Below are 17,727 nucleotides of genomic sequence, written 5' to 3'. Positions count from 1 at the left end.
CGCTGAAATATGCACACCAAAGGGGTGCGTATACACATACACTACCACCCTTTGCAAAAACCACCCCTGTGTGGGTAGATATGGCGAATATGGCGCGTCAGGGCGTTCTTTTTTTGCGCCCTCTTTCTTTCCAGCGCACTGGTGCCGCGAAAAGAGAGAAAAATGACAGCCAACTGCGCTCGACAGTAGATTCGCGAACCATTTCGCACGCAGTCGACAATCGTGACACGAAAAAGAATCACCACTCTTATAAAACCCTCAAAAATATAATAAACTAGTGTATTTGTTGCATATATGCAAGATTATTGGATTATTCCTCGTGGAAATCAACGTAAAATGTAAGAAAATCAATGTTTTATTTCATAGAATTAGTTTTGATTGTTATTTGCATGGCGGCCATCTTGAAATGTGAAAATCCACGTTAAAGACACCACTAAAGGAAAATAGTAATCTCTTCCGAGTGTGTGTGTGTGTAGTTCCCCGGAAGGAACAAGGATAAAGGACTTTCGTGGAAGGAGGCGGAAATCTCGCGCGCGCCCGGGTTTCTTGCGTTTTCCATTAACGTGTGTGGTTGCGGTCGACGCGCGAGGGTGGCTCGAGAGCACCCAAGGGCTGCGCGCACGAAGAACGAGGGGCGGCGAGACGAGCGTCGTTTCTGAAGGTTTCTAAGGTGGAGAAAATGGAAGATGAGGGCGGGAAGGGTGCAGGGTGAGGTGGATGAGAGCAGGGAAGAGAAGAGAAGGATTTTGGGACGTTAGATGCGGGAAAATCACATAGGGAGGTTTAAGCATCCCGGAAATATTGGATTTCTAGGAATTGCGTTGGGTTTATATTTGAAATAATGGTTGTAAAGGTAGAAAAATGAAGTTTTTGAAGATAGAAGTTTAAGGGATGATAAATGGGGTTGTTATTATTTAAATAATAAAGTGTTATACATTTTTGAAAAGATAATTTAAATTGATTTTATAATGTGTTTAAATTATGGCTTTATCTTTATTATTACATTAATTATTAACAAAAATGTGGAGACACGATTTTTATCTAACATTATTTCTGCTATTTTGTAAGTCCAAGTTCAAAGCAAAATTAAATATATTTGCAATAAAGATATTTACATACGTGATATATCAAAAGAAAGATAATTTAATTGGTTAACAACTACTTTTTAAATCATTACCATACCTATAATACTATAAAAGTTATTAACAAAATAAATTAGTATTACTTTTAAAATTTTGTGAATTCAATAATTTTTCAATTATGCTTAATTTCAACATCTCGCAAGTCAATTATTTATAACTATTATTAATAGTGTTATACATCATTTTATAGATAATTTAATTATCTATCAGACTGTTTTTAAATTGTTTTTCTATCTTTATTAGTTCCATAATTATTTATAAAAACGTAATGGCATAATTTGTACAAAAAAATCTGACAAATAATTTTATTTACTCAAGTTTACAACATGATTAATAGTACTTATCAACAAGAAATTTAACTTATCTTAATATAAATTGAAAGATCATTTAATTAGCTATACAAAACCGTATAAAAAAATTAAAATATTTCTTATATTTCAAAAGTTATCAACAAAATAAAACAACTTTGCATTTTGAACCTAAATTCACAAAATTATTGTTTATCATTTTTAATTTAAATCAACAAAAAATCACATAAATATACACTCAAAATAAACAAATTATACATCATTTTAAAGACAATTTAATTCTCTATCAAACTAATAAAAAATATCTTTAAAAGTTTATCTTTTACTCAATTTATCTTCAATTATATACAAAAAAGCATTCAAAACAAAGTAAATAATTGCATTTCACCCAATATTCTAATTCATTTTGAGGTAGTATACTATTTGATTAAAATTATTAATTAATTTTTGCTTGTATCCACCCCTTGCCACAACCCGCAGCGTTCTGCGTTGTGCGTTTATAGTTTTAGGTCCATATTTAGCGCTTTTATTGATTTTAAATAACCGCGGCGAACACAATCGGAATCCACTTCTGCGGCTACAGACTTAATCTAAATATAAGCTCAGCCTCGGAGGCGGCGCTCCACCGGGCGATTGTTTAATATTTCCAATTTTCTGATAAGAACTTTAGACGTGCAAACTTTAATAACTGATCCAAAGTATGCTCAGAATAATACAACTGTATTTTAGTCATGTTCGGTTATGTTTTTTCTAGAACATTCTAGAATATTCTAGAAACTTAGAATAACTACGCAAATAACTCATTAACAATTACCCTTCACCTATAATAAATTAATGCGTTCTTACTTAAACGTTGTAAGACCATCGCGTGGCGTCTTTGCCGCCGCCTCCGGAGCCGGTAATGGCATTATAAATTTCCATCGTCTTTGCGCTGTGTCGAGGCGCGGCTGCGAAGCACACCATGCATAAAATCTTTACTCCTTTACTTTGCGTCTCCCTGCCCCCCCGGGGGCGGCAACAACGCACCGTCGCCCAGATAATAATTTATCGTCTTTTCCGCGCCGCGACCTCTTTGCTGGAGAGTACAAGCGGAGTCTTCACTGCAGCCGCCCCTCAGCCACCTTTATGTCTCCCGCCGCCGCCGCCACCGTCGACGTTCACTAACTAGTTATAACCAAAGCCAGCGCCGCGCGCGCAAACTTAATTGTAACGTTTTATCATTTTAATTGCCAAAGTTTTAAACGGCTTGACTGCTGGAGGACGCAAGCCGGAGGCGGTGAACGACTGCTTTAAACAAGGCTTTGAAATATTTATATACAGTGTGTTTATGGGCGGATTTTAGGTGAAAAGGATGTGGATGGAGGAATTTTGTTTGAAGTTTTTAGTTTAGACGTGAATTAAACAATGTTGGGTTGTAATACTTACATGTTGTTATATATTATTGGAAAGAGAATTTATCTGGCTATATTAATATTAAAACAGAAGTTCCTTTCGGTTATCGGGTCAAAAGTTATTAATAAAAAACTCAAACATAGTTTTTTACAAAAATTTTAATTGAATTTAAAGTTTGTTGCATTTTAATCGTATACTTACTAATATAACGGCAACAAGCTGTATATCAAATTAAAGATAATTTAATTGGCTTTTAGAAGTCGTTTAAACAAAATAAGAATCTCAAATATTTTAAAAGTTATTAACAAAAATATAAAATAAATCACTTTTACATTTTTTCTTTCCTACTTTTCATGCTTTTGTTGATAAAATAATTAATAATAAATACTTATACTAATTTTTCAAAACATATTTTAACATATTCTGAAAGCCAATAAATCACTCTACAAAACACAATTTTCCTTATACCCCTACCTCTTTTAATTCAAAACTTATCCTCCTTTAAACTAAAAAACAAGTTTCCTAAAAATTCCTTCAATTTTTCCTTGTCAATTGTCCATGAAATAATTCCCAAGACATCAAAAATATCACTTAAAGACATCCAGAGGGTAAAGACTGGTCAGTACCAGAACTAGTACTTGTAGTGGACATACTGGACGCCGACCGGACACTCGCAGTCGCCCGAGGACGCGCCGGGTCACGGGAAACGGTCACTCGCAACGTTACGACTCTCTCCCGTGGGACGCGCGGGCAGTGGTCAGTTACGAATGATATAAAATGCTCCGCACGGTCTATTCGCTCGGTAAAATCCAGTTTCATGAGAGATTTTATTTGCGGGTTGAAAGTTGGACTCGATGTTAGGTGGAACTAGAAGTAACAACAGCCGAAACTCGTCTAAACTGGAGTAAACTGGACTAGTTTTAGTGGATTGGGAATTTTTCGGGTTTGGGAGGGTAGGGAATTAAGGGAAGAATAGATTTATTTAGTTTTAGGGGATATTTTAGTAGATATAAGGTGATTTAGGAAGAGTTTTAGAAAAAATTTTGGTTTTTTAAAATTTAAGAGTCAAGTTTAACAATTAATTATTTAAGGTTAGAATTTAATTATTTGAACAAATTAGGCATCGTTTCAAAGATAATTTAATTGTGCATAATGGGCAATTTTTTGTTTTTAAGAAACTAAGAGAATTGAAAAGATATTTATAAAAGAATTCAAAAAATCAATATTTTCCTTCAAAATTATTTTTGAAAAGTTATCACTTCAACTGTCAGAAAATGAAACTTCTGATAAGAAAATTACCACTTCTAATACACCAAATTAAAGGTAATTTAATTGGCTTTTAAACTATTTAAACAAAATTAAATTATTAATATAACTATAAAAGTTATTAATAATTTAATAAAAAAAAACATTAAATTTTTGATTTGTCAACTTTAATTGCTAATTACCACTAACAAAAAAGTACCACAAACAAAATTATTTTACCAAATCATTCATAATTTTATTATCTTTCATTATCTTTCAAAAAAATTAAAATATCTTCAAAATTAAACATTTTACACCCAAAAAACTAAAAAAAATCAAATCATCTTCCAATAGCGATACCAAGCAAGTTCCTAATAAGCAAAGTGCACATCTTGCCAAAGGGGCGGTAGTCTGTGGGACGGCACACGTGCGTCTTCCTAAAATCTTCCGCGTGTTCCGCACGCGCATGAAGATCCTGCCTTCGTTATCCTGCAAGCCTTCCGTCTTTACTTCCTTCCACCCTGGCAAACACACCCACACAACATGACTATACTTATATCAACACGATTATGTAACATACGTACATGTGTATATGTGTGTTTCGGTACGGATGGAGCAAACTTGAAGGATATGAAATGTTATATGCAAAGGATGAGGAAGTTCGAAATTAATTTCATTACAAGTTTCGTAATTTAATCTGTCATGTGCCAACAGTTAGCTCAGGCGCTGCTAAGACTTGCACACGCACACTCTGATATACATGTATGTATATTTATGTCGGGGGTAGGTGTAGGTTGGGGGGTGGTTTTTGGGGCGGCAGCGGCGTTTCCTTCTGCGAGCTGGTGCGCCGGGTGGAAAACTGGCGAAGAACAGCGTTAACTAGCGCGCGCACGCGGTGGGTGGGAGGTGAAGGGGGTGGTGATAACAAACCCTGCTGTGTGCATCCCCGGAAAACTAAAAGGGTTTGATTCTGGACGGTTTAGCTAAGTCATCGTCAAAATCTCACGTCGTGCGTGGATAATAAAGATTAATAGTTTTTTTTTTTGATTTAGTAAAGTTTTTTGGGGATTACAGCTAAATTAATTAAGAAATTTGATTTATTTAAACGGTGTTATATAGGTATATAAATTGTTTATATAACTGCCAAATTTTGTTTATATTGGATTATTATGAACCAAGATATTTGACATTAAAGTTGTGTAAATATTTTTTGTGAAATTTAAAAATTTATTTTTATGCTTTTTGTTATATTTTTATTTATAACTTATAAAATATTGAGTTTATTATAACAAATTTAATACAATATTAAAGATAAATAGATTTTCTACCAACTACGTGATTTTTATGAAAATATAGCTTAAAATATAAAAGTTATTTAACAATAAACTTGACAAAAAATTGAAAAAAATTATAATTGTTTTATGTTGCTTTTTAATTATTTAAACAAAAACCAAAAGAGATACTTGCTATTGGAAAGCTGCATGATATTAACAGGTTATTGTTTTATTCATGTAAAAAAATTGTTTAAACATTTCTTTAAATAATCCATGATTTTTAACTTTTAAATTTAATCAAAAGGTTTTGTTAAATTTTACTTAATGATTTTGTTTACTTTTTTGTTAATAACAGTTGTAATAATAATTTTCCAATAATTTAATTTACATACTGATGTATTCAAATAAATTCTCTACATAATGTTATAAACAAATTGTAAAAATTTTGAAAATTAAGGGAGTTTTACTTAAAAAAACTTTTTTTAATAAAATGTTATAATTTAAATTTTCTTTGTTTTAGTTACATTTTCCTAATAAAACCACAAATTAAGAATAATATTTCTCAAAATAATATATCCAGGATAATTTTCCATATGATAGTTTTACGTTTTAGGGGTTGGCAGTTTAGAAAAGGGACGAAAATCCCTTTTCCAGCGTCCGCGAACATAAATTTAATCAAAAACGACGACGAAATTAGAAATTCAATCTCGGCGCGCTAGCAGCGCACAAACCCCGCCGCGCCACCCCCGCTCTGCCGCCCCCGAGTCTTTCTTGCTCTTCAATCCTCTTGCGTTCGTTTGCCTAACGCGGCGCTCGCCGAAAAGTTTTCGTCCTTTCGTACGTTCGTTCGTTTCATCCGACTACCACCCTCGCCGGCGCGCCCGCCGCCCCCGACCGCCACTACTTTACTTCGGTTCGTTATATGTTGCCAGAGATACTAGTTTTGTACTATTATGCCACGGCTCAACAAAGTTTTGAAATAAGGCATTACGCCCCGTCCGCAGCCCCACATCCTGCCTCCGAAAGGATAACGCGGAAAGGATGAGGGGTGAAGGGGTGGTTGGAGGGTAGGCTTCGGCTTCGTTTTAAGTTTTAAATCCGGTTGAGGAATGAAACGCGCTGAGAATAAATTTTGGATAACTCCAAGGGGTTTTTTAAGGGATGGATGGGTAAAGCTGGCATGATTTAGTTGTCATAACTTTCAGAGCGTATTATGAGAAAACTAACAGAGGGATGTTTGTGAAAATAGGGTAGGTTATAGATATAATAACTGGTTATCAGGTGCAGTATGAATTTTTATGATATTTTATTCTGTTTAAAAGTTATTGATAAAAAAATAACAAAAAACATGTTTAGATAAAAAAATTGCAATGTTTTAGTTTATAATTAATTACGACTGAACTAATTATAATTTTGTATTTGTTTAACTAGTTGTTAAAAGGCAGATAAATTCATAATTATGTATAAATTTTTGTTTGTTTATATCTTTATTTGTTTGTGAGAAAAATTAATCTAAAGTACGATAAATAAATTTCATTAAATTTTAGTATTTTTTATTTTGTGTTTTTATCATATTCTTGTTAATAAAAAACAAAATATTAGAGCTATGATTTTTATTGAACCTTTAGTAGATAAACAGACAAATTCTCTAAATATGTGTTAAAAAATAATTTATTTTCTATAATAAACAAAAAAGTTATTGCTAAATAAACTTGATCTTACATTTAAGAAAAACGTAATTTAAAAAAATTATACCAAACTTTAATTAATAATAACAGAACCAATAATAACTTAATCAATAAACAAATTTTGCTCGTTTATAAACAATTTATCTCTCTTTCTATTTCCGAAATTTCAATTTAAAATAATGATTATTTTAAAAGTAATAGCTAAAAATATCCCAAAAACCATAAATCAGCGCAGATTTTAATTTAGATTTGCGTTTAATTTACTGTCCTGGGAGGCGGCAATCTTCTTTGTGCGGTTTTATAAATTACTAAAGTTGCTAAAATTAACTACTTTTATTGCACCCCTAAAGGGTGTGACCATTAAAACAACCCCTCGGCATAAATCTCCCACCTGACACTACTTTTTCAATAAACCCACCCCATTCAAACCCAAACCCAACCCCCAAACACAAAAACCACCAGCTGAAACTATTTTATTACCCCTACCATACCCCAACAAACGTTAGTATTCGAATTAGTTTTTGTTAGGGTCCCGGGCGATATTTTATGATTTTCACTAAGGGTGCAAAATAAAAACACCCCTTTCTCGGGGTTTTTGAAGAGTGGGGATGGTGGAACAATGAAAAGAGGCCCAGCATATTCGTCGGTGTTTTATGCCTTCCCGTTTGAGATGCGGGAAGGTTTTAGAGGGGGTGGATGTGAGGGGGTGGTTTTTCCACCCGCCCGCAGCAGGGTTGCTATCCCAGGCAAAATTGAGCCTTAGCGAAAGGAAAGGAGTCTAAGACGCGCCGCGCCATTGGTTAGCGCACGACGTCGTTACCTTGGATACACGCGCGAGGGGTGCGCGCACCTACCCTTCCCGCCGCCGCCGCCTCCGCCGCCCCCGCTGCCGCGATGGATTTTCTCGAGCTTCTCGAGGCGTCGTCGAGCGAGTCGGAAAGATGCAAAGGGAAGGAAGCGAAGAGTTCGCGCGGAATATGGCTGCCGCCGCCGTTTGCCGCCCCCCATTTTGGTTTGCAAGGTGTATTTTGCGCCCTTAAAGTTATCTTAAACCGAGATGTCTTCTCCGCTCACGTACGCCGCGAGCGCGGAGGATTTTCGCAATTTCAGTGCTGCCTCCGCACGCGCCGCCCCCCGCCCGGGTATAGCGTCTGAAGACGTTTCTTCCCGGGCAGAGCAAGCGAAGCTTTTCTCCTCGTTTCGTTTGTTCCCAGGCGCTACCCAGGAAAATCAATACTTATTATGTCTACCTATTTTACCGCCGCTGTTGCCGCCGCCGCCGCCGCCACCGCGAGTTCTTAGCAGTGGACTGCAGCCGCCGTCGCTATTCATTAAAAACTAGTAAATTTTAATTGAAATTTCATCCCTTTTGTGCCGCCGCTGGTGAGGCTGCGGGCGGCGCACGTGTAGGTACCGCCATGCATTACAACTGCGATGGGGGCGGTTGAGTTAAGAAAGTTACGGTTGCATAACTCCTTAACTGGTTGATTAATGTCCAGTGTCAGGAAAACCTCGGTGCGAAATATTACTATCTGTTTTAAGCTCGAATTACCAGAAAACTAAAAGGGGTAGAGAGTTTATTCAAACATCAGCGGAAAGATAATTTAATCTAGTTTTATAATATATTTTTAAATTTTTAATAAATTTGTTTAGTAAATAGTTATCAGCAAAAATATAAACAAAAACAAAATTATACTTTTTATTTTGTCTTCAAAGTTTAACACTCAGTAGATTTTAACTAAACCAACAGAAAATACATTGTTATACATCAAATCATAGATAATTTAATGCTTAATCACAATATGTTTACAGTAAATAAATATCTTTATTGGTATAAAAGTTAATGAAGTTTTTATAAAATAAAACATAAATTTTAAATTTGAATTTTTTTTTTTTAAGCAATACAAACTTTAACAATTTATTATAAATAATTGGTTTGAGAAAATAAACCAAACTAAACAAAATTTTATGTAAAATATATTCCTCTATCAAAATCAAAAAGAATTTTCAAATTATCTTAAATACTTTTTGAGTAATTAACAATTTAATAAAATAAAACAAAATTTTACATAAATATTACCCAAAAATTATAAAAAACAGCAAAACATCCCTTAAAACTACCCCTAAAGTTTTTAAAATATTTTTTAGATGGAATATTGTGTCACCCTAAATTTACAACCCTTATTTTTTGCTTGTCTGATGTTTTGCACCCCTGACCCACACTTTTTATAAGGGGTTAAAATCACCCCTCACAAAAAGCTCTAATAGGTCGATAATACAGTGCGCCCCATTTTATACACCCCAAGTTGACCCCTACTAATTCAACCCTTATTTTTCACCCCTTTTACAGACGTTCTTTACTTTCTCTCTGCACAAGTTCCACGTTAGACAAAAATAGATGGCGTTAGTTTAAAAATAAAATATCATCCCTTAAATAAAACATTTGTTTCTTAAAATTTCCAAAAATAGAATTGTTGTATAATAATGTTGTTTAATTAATGATAATATACGTTTTTAATTTATTTTTACGTAATTTTTTTAATAAAATGTTTAATTTTTTGTTTTTCGTGATTCTAAGCCATGAGGTCCGTTATTTCCAATCAATTGCGCGTCGAAATAACTTTCATCAACTTTTCCATCAATAACAACCCTCCGCACGCTTGCCGCCCCTTCGGCGTGCGCTGGCAGGGCGCGTTAAACTTTTTATCGAAGTCATTTATTTCCCTCGCATCTCCACTCTTCGGAAGGCGCTTTTTTTGCTCATCTCTCAGCGTTAGCTTAAAGTCGCTTTAATTTCGTCGCGTGCGGGGCGCAATTCCTCAACAACCCCTATTCTCAACCCTGGCGCAGAGATAAAAAGGACGCCGCGCCGCGCCGACAATGGATAAAAACGCATAAAGAGATAAAAACGCGAAATAAGAAAATGCCCGGTTGGGAAAGGGTAGTTTCGTTAGGGGTGGTTTTATGGCGGTGTGTTTTTAAGGGTCGCAACGAGAGGATTTTATAAAACGTTTGTTTTTTCCTCTCCTTTTCTCTCGTTCTTTATTGCTTTCTTTCACTTAAATGTAAAAAGGGGTTTATTGTGGGGGTGGCGGTGCTTGCCGCCCCCGGTGCGGGGTGGAATAAGACTTTCTTTTATTATCGCCGGAACGATTTCTCGTTTTGTCTTTCAATTCTTTTGCGCTGCTTTTTATACGCGCGCGCGAGCCGTGACGCCGGCGAGAGGCGGCGGGGGTGGCTACGCGGAGATAAAATGAAAGTGCGCCGGCTGGGTCTTTTACTTTTTGTTTGGGAATTCAAGGAAAACTCGAGAAAAATATGAAATACAGTTTGTTACATTTTGTTTAAAATTAACACAAAGTTTAATCAAAAATTATGAACAAAGTATTAGGGGTAGGTAAATGATTAAAACGTCATTTGAAAGATAATTTAATGTAGAATATAAATATTTGTTTATTTTTTTATTAATTGTAGTTTTTAATTAGTTATTAACAAATTTATAGAAAAAAACATAAAAACTTGAATAAAATTCTCAAAAATATTTATTGTATATTTAATGCATGATAACAAACAAACTAATTAAGGAATTGACACACTAGAAACGCTGATTAAAGGATAATTTAATATATTTTTTAGATATCTTTACAAATTGTAAATCTTTATATTAATACAAAAGTTATTGACATTTTTATAAACTATTAACAAAAATATTTCTGCAAAAGTTTATCCAACTTCAACAAAGAATAACTAATTACATAATAATCCCAGAATTAACAACAAAACATATTTGTCTAGAAAATTTACTTATGAATCATATTATTTTTATAAAAATTAATTATCTTTATTAGTTTAGAAGTTATAGTCAAAAATATGCAATAAACATATTGTATATTCCTGGTCGTCTCGATAACCTCCAGTTGCTTTTGTTTTAACTAAGGAAATAAAAAAGAAAAAGTTGTTCAAGCACACTGGAAAAACCGGAAGCTGGCACATCCGCCCGCCATTTGCTTGTATCTTATAATAACAAACATCTGACAGTTAAGAACAAAATAAAAATACATTATTTTGCTTTAAATTAAAAAAATTAAAATACATTTTTTCTTCTTTTCTTATTTATGTTTTTGTTTATATTTTTACTTTTAACTTTTACATTTTTAAATATTTTTAAATTCTTCTTAAAGCATTTGATTGTCAATTAAATTATCTATTAGTGGTATAAATTTCAGCTTTGTATTACTATTTGTTAGTATAATTAATTAACAATAAACTTTAAACAAGATATTTATACTAAATAAAAGTTTAAACACAAATAACTTTTATAATATTAATGCAATATTAACAATTTTTTGTCACTTTATAGATAATTTATCACTACATCGACCATTTTTTAAATAATTTATTTTTATTAATTATTTCATGAGTTATATGTCAAAAACTAAAAAAATAAAACAATTCCAAGTTAAAATAACTCTATTTCAGTGATAAGTAAGTAGAAATACTTTTCTTTTTTATCATCCCCGTGACGTTGGTTCGTTCGCACGGCTGGCTGGCCGCAAACAAATTAGTCCCAACTTTTCCTCTTCTTCTCGTTCATTTTCGGGGGGCGGCCATCCATTCGCGATGTTGTTGCCACAGACACCACCCCAGCGCACCCTCAATCGCAAAAAAAGCGCGCGCGCCCCGAAGAGTGTCGCTGACGCAAAGTTTCCACCATGGCACAGTCTCCATGCTGGCGGGGGGCGGCGGCAAATCGATTGTAAAAGTGTTCGTCCGACAAAAAACGAGCGCCACGAAATATAAAGCGTAAGACGTAAAACGTAAAACTCGAAGGATGGAAAAAGTTAACGAGCGAACCGAACCGAACCGTTGGGAGGCGGTGGTGGGTGCGGGGGCAGGCGGTGGAGTTCTTTTGCGCGTTCGAAGAAGCGTTCTTTTGATTCGGCGCGCGGCTTTTTCTTACACTTGCTGCTCTGGGGCGCTGCCCAGAGAGAGAGTTTAATTGCACTTAAAATTTTAAATTAACTTTGAAACCGTTCGTCCTCGGCGTGGAGGCGGCGGCGGCGGCGGCGCCGGGCGTCGGCGAACAAAAAATTAACTACTTTTTCAATTAATCATTCTTTATGCTTCCAACAGCCAGCGGGAAACAAAAAATACCAGTGAAAGGATGAAAGTTTTTAATTAACGATCAATCAATATCATAAACAAAAAAATTAAGCCATTAATATTTTAATTATTCATTACAAATATAAATTCATTATATTTTTATGGAATTATTAAGTTTTAAACAAGTTTATTTTAGAGAATACAAAAAAATTGAGAAAAAATTATGTTTCTTGTTTAATTAACGATAATTAACAAAATATAAATGTTATTAACAAATAGTAAAAATAATTTAAAAGGGAATTTAATAATGTTTCTAAAAATATGTTAAAATTAAAAATTGAGTAATTAGTTTAAAAGTTATTAACATTTTATTAAACTATTGACAAATGTAGGAAAGAAAAGTTTTATAAATGTTTAACATTAAATAACTTAGTATTAACAAATAACATTGATTTGGTCAAAACGTAGTTTAATAGATAATTTATTGCTAATTTATAATGTTTTTAAAAAAATAAATTATTTTTATTAGTTTATGAGTTATTATTAAAAAAGTAAACTAATAACACTTGTTTGTAAACACCGCATTTGCTATTTTTGAAAAAAACTTTTTTGTCAATTAAATTGTTAATAACTAACAAACTATTAGAGATATTAACATGATTTTTTATCTATAATATAGAGAATTTTATCATCTTACAATAAATAGAAGCAAATTAATATATATTTTATTATTTTGTTAATTATCGCAATTTTAATAAACTATAAACAAATTAACAAAAACAAAGTTTAATTATCAATAACTAATTATTTAAAAATGATTAAAACAATAACAAAAACTCAATCGATAGATAATTTAATTGTTAATAATAATATTTTCAAAAATTTAGATTATTATGTTTATTTAAAAAGTTATAACAAAAAAACTAAACATTTTCAAAAATAAACCAATTTAAAAATTGATTTTGTTGTTATTTTTGCTTATAAATAATGTAATTTCACCATTTCTATAAATATTTAAAAATAATATGATTAATGATGAATTTATCCATCTCCTCTTCTTCGAAAATCTAATTTTTTGTTTGTTTTCCGTCACTTATTGGTCGTTTTTATCCTTGTTTCAAGGCAATTACGCCGTTTGTTCCGTCCCCTTCGTGCACATCCATCCATGAGCTTGTTGTTGTTTGGCCGTTCGGTTGTTGGCAAACAGACGTTATAAATGAACGCCGGCGCTCCTTCTCGCCGCCTCTCATTTTTTGAGCAGGACGCCGGAAGTGGGCCGCGGGGCCGGGGCGTCGCGCGCGCTCCTCACAAGCAGATGGACGCTTGTCCCTGCAATGATACAATGAGCCAGCGGCGGCGGCGGCGGCGGCGGCAATGGCAAGCTAATGAAATATGCTCTCTGCAGCGCGATTTTGCGATTTTAAATGCGAACGGAATGGAAATGCGCGCAAACGAAAAGAAAAACGAGTCGTTGGGGGCGGCATCGACAAAAAAGATTATTAATCACGCCGGTTGATATCCTCCAAACCACCCCCAAGGCATTTAAACACTTAAAATCTACATTTTTCATTTTTTTATATAAAAATGTTAAAAACATCAATTTTACGCACGCTGATGAGTGTTTAAAGTGATATTTTTACACACTAGTGTAAAAAATACAACTTTATACACTAAACTGTAAATAATACAATCTTAAGTGTCCTGAATGTCCTGGACGTCCTGGAAATGTAAACAAAGCGTAGTGAGCACGTAAAACATGCACAAGAAACAAAAGAAATGTGACACTCGGACAAAAGGTAGTTAACGTCGAAATCCTCCCGAGTCTCCGGAGTCCGGAGAAAATGCGCATCCACAACCCCTCTGCCCGTTCCTGTTGTGTGTCCCTCTTCTGTCTTCTTTTTACCTTGCGCTCGTTACGTTTGTGCGCCCGGCGCGCGCGCTACTTTTATGCCTTTTTCGGCTTTTATCTTTTCGCCTTCTCGCGCGGAGAAGAAAACATTTGTTCGGGGGCGCAACGAGACAGCCAGCGAAGAATTCAATTCGAGCGTGTACACTCGCCTTTTCTACGTTTCTTGTAGTTAGGAGTAAAATGGTTGTGTGCGTGGTCCTTTGCGAAAGGAATTTATTTTATTTTTTTGTGAGGGAATAAATTTTGCTACAATGAATAAAAATTTTAAGTTTTTGTTTTTCAAGTTGAAGTTTTGGTATGAAGGAAATGTTGTAGATTAATGAAATTTTGGAATTATGTAGAGAATTTATCTGACTAATTGCTGGTAAAGAAAAAATATAAAAATATTAATAATTGTTGATTTTATAAACAAAAAACTAACAAAAATCAATTTTTTGCATTTTTAAGTTTTTCAATTTTGTGTTCCAACTTTAACAATAAATTAATATAACGAAAAGTTAAAATAAACAATTATTGGTTTAAACATTTGAAAGATAATTTATTTAGCAATAGATTCACGTCAAAAAATCTAAAATTTAATAAAAAGTAAAAAAGTTATAAACAAAAATATAAAACAAATCAAAATTCAATTTTTCCAAAACAAAAAATTCTCAACCTCAATGTTTACTATCAAATAAAACATACAAAAACAAATATTTTTAACCCAATCTTTCACTATCTAATAAACAATTTACCTACTAACATTCTGCTAAAAAGATCAACAAAATCAATAAATAATTACCAAAGATATTCAGTAAAACAGAAAAACTTGTTTTGAGTCTAACCAGCTACCAATTATAATAGTTAAATATTGATTTGTTAAGCCGCACGTTTTTGCAATAAACAAAGCGCACAGTGCACAGTGATGAATAAATAATGATGCGTTTACGCTGAGCCAACATGCGACACACGACACACACCGCATGCAAACTTAATTTAGTTATTTAGTTGATTGTTATTGTCGCGTGGCGATTGAAATTTTCCCGATGTAGACTTTTCGCGATTTTGCGATAATTCACCCAACCGCATTGCATACTAAGCAATAAATGTGTGAGTAATCGTCAATAAGTAATAATATCAAAGTGTACAATACATGCGATAATGTAAATAATTGCTTGCGATTTGTACAATTACGTGCGCATTCTGACGGAGAGCATAGAAATTCAAGGTTAAGGTTGATGGATTGATTTTACATTTTTGCGTGTATCTTCCGCAATTTTCAACGGATTTTTATAAATTAAGTATTAGTTTATAGCCAAATAAATTATCTATCAATTTAATTTTGTTTCTTAATTTAATTATAATTATTTATTATATTTTTTAGCATTTAAAATCAAATAATAAGCAGATTCATTTGATTTTTGACTTTTTTTACATTTTTGTTAATAACTTTTTAATTATTAAAGATTTTTGCAAAATTTTAACACTAAATTAAAGTCAAAGAGTTGTGTTAACAAAAATACATTTAAATTATTATAAATAAAATATGTAAATAGCTTTAATTTACGCTTAAACTCATTCATACTCAATATTCATCAATATTTACTTAAATTTCATATATTTTATTAATTTGTTAATAACTTTTGATATTTTCAACCAATTTTGATCATTTTCGCACCAAATTAAAGCCAATTAAATTATTTACTAGAAAAATACTTTTTATATTTAATTTTTCATCCGAAATGCACATTTTTTGGAGGTTAAACTTTAAACTTTTCTGTTTTTCTTTTTAAGTTTTGTTTTCTTTATTTTCTAGTGCGACAAATAGCAAATCAGTTCCAGGCAGACTTTTAATAGAGGGTTAAGTAGCCCACTAGCTAACCCTCTAACTCGTGGCTAACGTTCGTTTTTTGCACCCCTAAAGCGTGCTACGTAGTTAGCTTAAACGCGTAATACGAGCGCAAGGGATGGGGTGCGAGACGAGCGCGTTAATTTCACCGCTTGCCCAAAAATTCGAGCGCGTCACGTGATACCAGCTATTTTAATACTGTTTTTCCAATTTTCATTCGCATTACCTAGCATGCTATCAGTGTAATCAGTGCAATCACTACAAACGCTAGAGATTGGGATTAGGTTACAAAAGGTTAAACAGTTTTGATTGATGTTTTGGAGTAGTAATATTAAGAGGAAGTGAGATAAATTTATGATATGTTATGTAAAAACTATGTAGGAGTATTGTGGAGAAGAAATTTTGGTAGAATTTTTATTAGTTTTATTGTTAAGATGGATTTTATCATAAAAACCAAAAGTATTTAATTTTTTAGGTTTTGTTAAGTTAGAGGGTGTTTTACCGTGTGAAGATATAGGGGTAGTTTTCTGAAATTTTCATATACTTTATAAAATTTATCTATAAACAATATAGTGTAAATAGAAGTTAAAAATATTAAATATTTCAAAAGATATTAACAAAAAACTAAGTTGTTAACATAAATAATTTTCTAGCATTAATCTTGCTATTACTATCAAGTTTAACGTTAATTTTGATACCGAAATATTAATCCGACAATTTTGAAAAAATTAGGTATTATGTATCCGTTCTTTATAAATATTTATAAATAAAAATAATAATAAAATCTATAAAATTACAGAAGTTATAAATAAAAATCTAAACAATTTCATATTTTTACACTTTTACAAAGTGTCATTTTTAAATCACGTGTAATTTGTTTATAACAAATATAATATAAACAAAATTTTGCTATAATATGTAAAATTTACTTAGTAATCAATTGCCAAAAAGAAATTCTTAAAATGTTAATTAATACGCAAGTTATACCAAAAAAACTAATCATTTTCAATTTCATCATCTCATCTTGCATCTCCACCGTCAAACGTCCATCAAACCCCACAAAAAACGCATTCAACCATATTGCAATTAGCGATAGACGATTCATGATTGAGATTCTGATTTGGACGCGGCGTAATTTAAGATAAACGTGAAAGCGAAGCGCAACGCAGCATCAAACAAAGATGAGAAAATGACGCGTCTTCGACTCGCAGTTCGATGGCGATGGCGGCGCGGCAGCCACGGGAAAAGAACGAAAACGAATAAGTGGGGTAGGCGGGGGTGAAAAGGGACGGTGATGAGGGCGAATCTGACTGACGCGGCAGAGGGTGCAATCGGACGGCCGAAAAACGCTAGGGGAGGTTTGCAATGGTTTGCAATCGAAGGAAAAATTCATTTTAACGCGCAAACGAAAACGAAAACCAAGATGAAAAAGAGAGATATGAAGTCATGATTTTAGGTTGAGGTGCAGTAAGGGTTGAAAAATTAAAATCTACCCTTAGTTTGTTATTTATATGTGAGCAGAATATTTTTTTTGTTAAAATTAGAAGAAAAATTGAAAAAAGAGAAATTTTGAGTTTGTTATTAAATTAAACAATGATAAGCATTTGCAATATGGATAAAATTTCGTAGTAATATAAACAATTTATCTGTTAATCATATAGTGAAAGAAAATTTGAAAAAAATCAAAACTTGTAAAAATTATTAACAAAAAACTAAAACACTTACAATTTTCATTTTTCCTTTTAAAAATTACTTGAATTATTAAACAAATTTCTCAATTAAACAATGAAATATCAAATATTTTAAACTAAAATTTTGTCATTTTATAAATAATTTAA

The 17,727-nt window shown here is 32.9% G+C and overlaps 1 protein-coding gene across 1 annotated transcript in view; it reads left to right on the top strand.

Annotated features, from left to right (window-relative positions):
• Positions 1-200: 200 nt before the first annotated feature.
• Positions 201-17,727, top strand: part of LOC135802654 (fatty acyl-CoA reductase wat-like) — a 38,882-nt gene continuing 21,355 nt past the window's right edge. The window contains exon 1 of the mRNA XM_065316276.1: positions 201-338. The gene's annotated coding sequence lies outside the window, so the exon portion shown is untranslated. The remainder of the gene's footprint in view (positions 339-17,727) is intronic.

This window comes from Atheta coriaria, unplaced genomic scaffold (assembly GCF_025399875.1).
Source record: "Atheta coriaria isolate IRGN ID8LTWV9N9 unplaced genomic scaffold, Caltech_Dcor_3.1 hic_scaffold_2_pilon, whole genome shotgun sequence".
NCBI classification, from domain to species: domain Eukaryota; kingdom Metazoa; phylum Arthropoda; class Insecta; order Coleoptera; family Staphylinidae; genus Dalotia; species Dalotia coriaria.
Note: the sequence above shows the minus strand (reverse complement) of the source record. Positions and strands in the feature narration are given on the sequence as shown.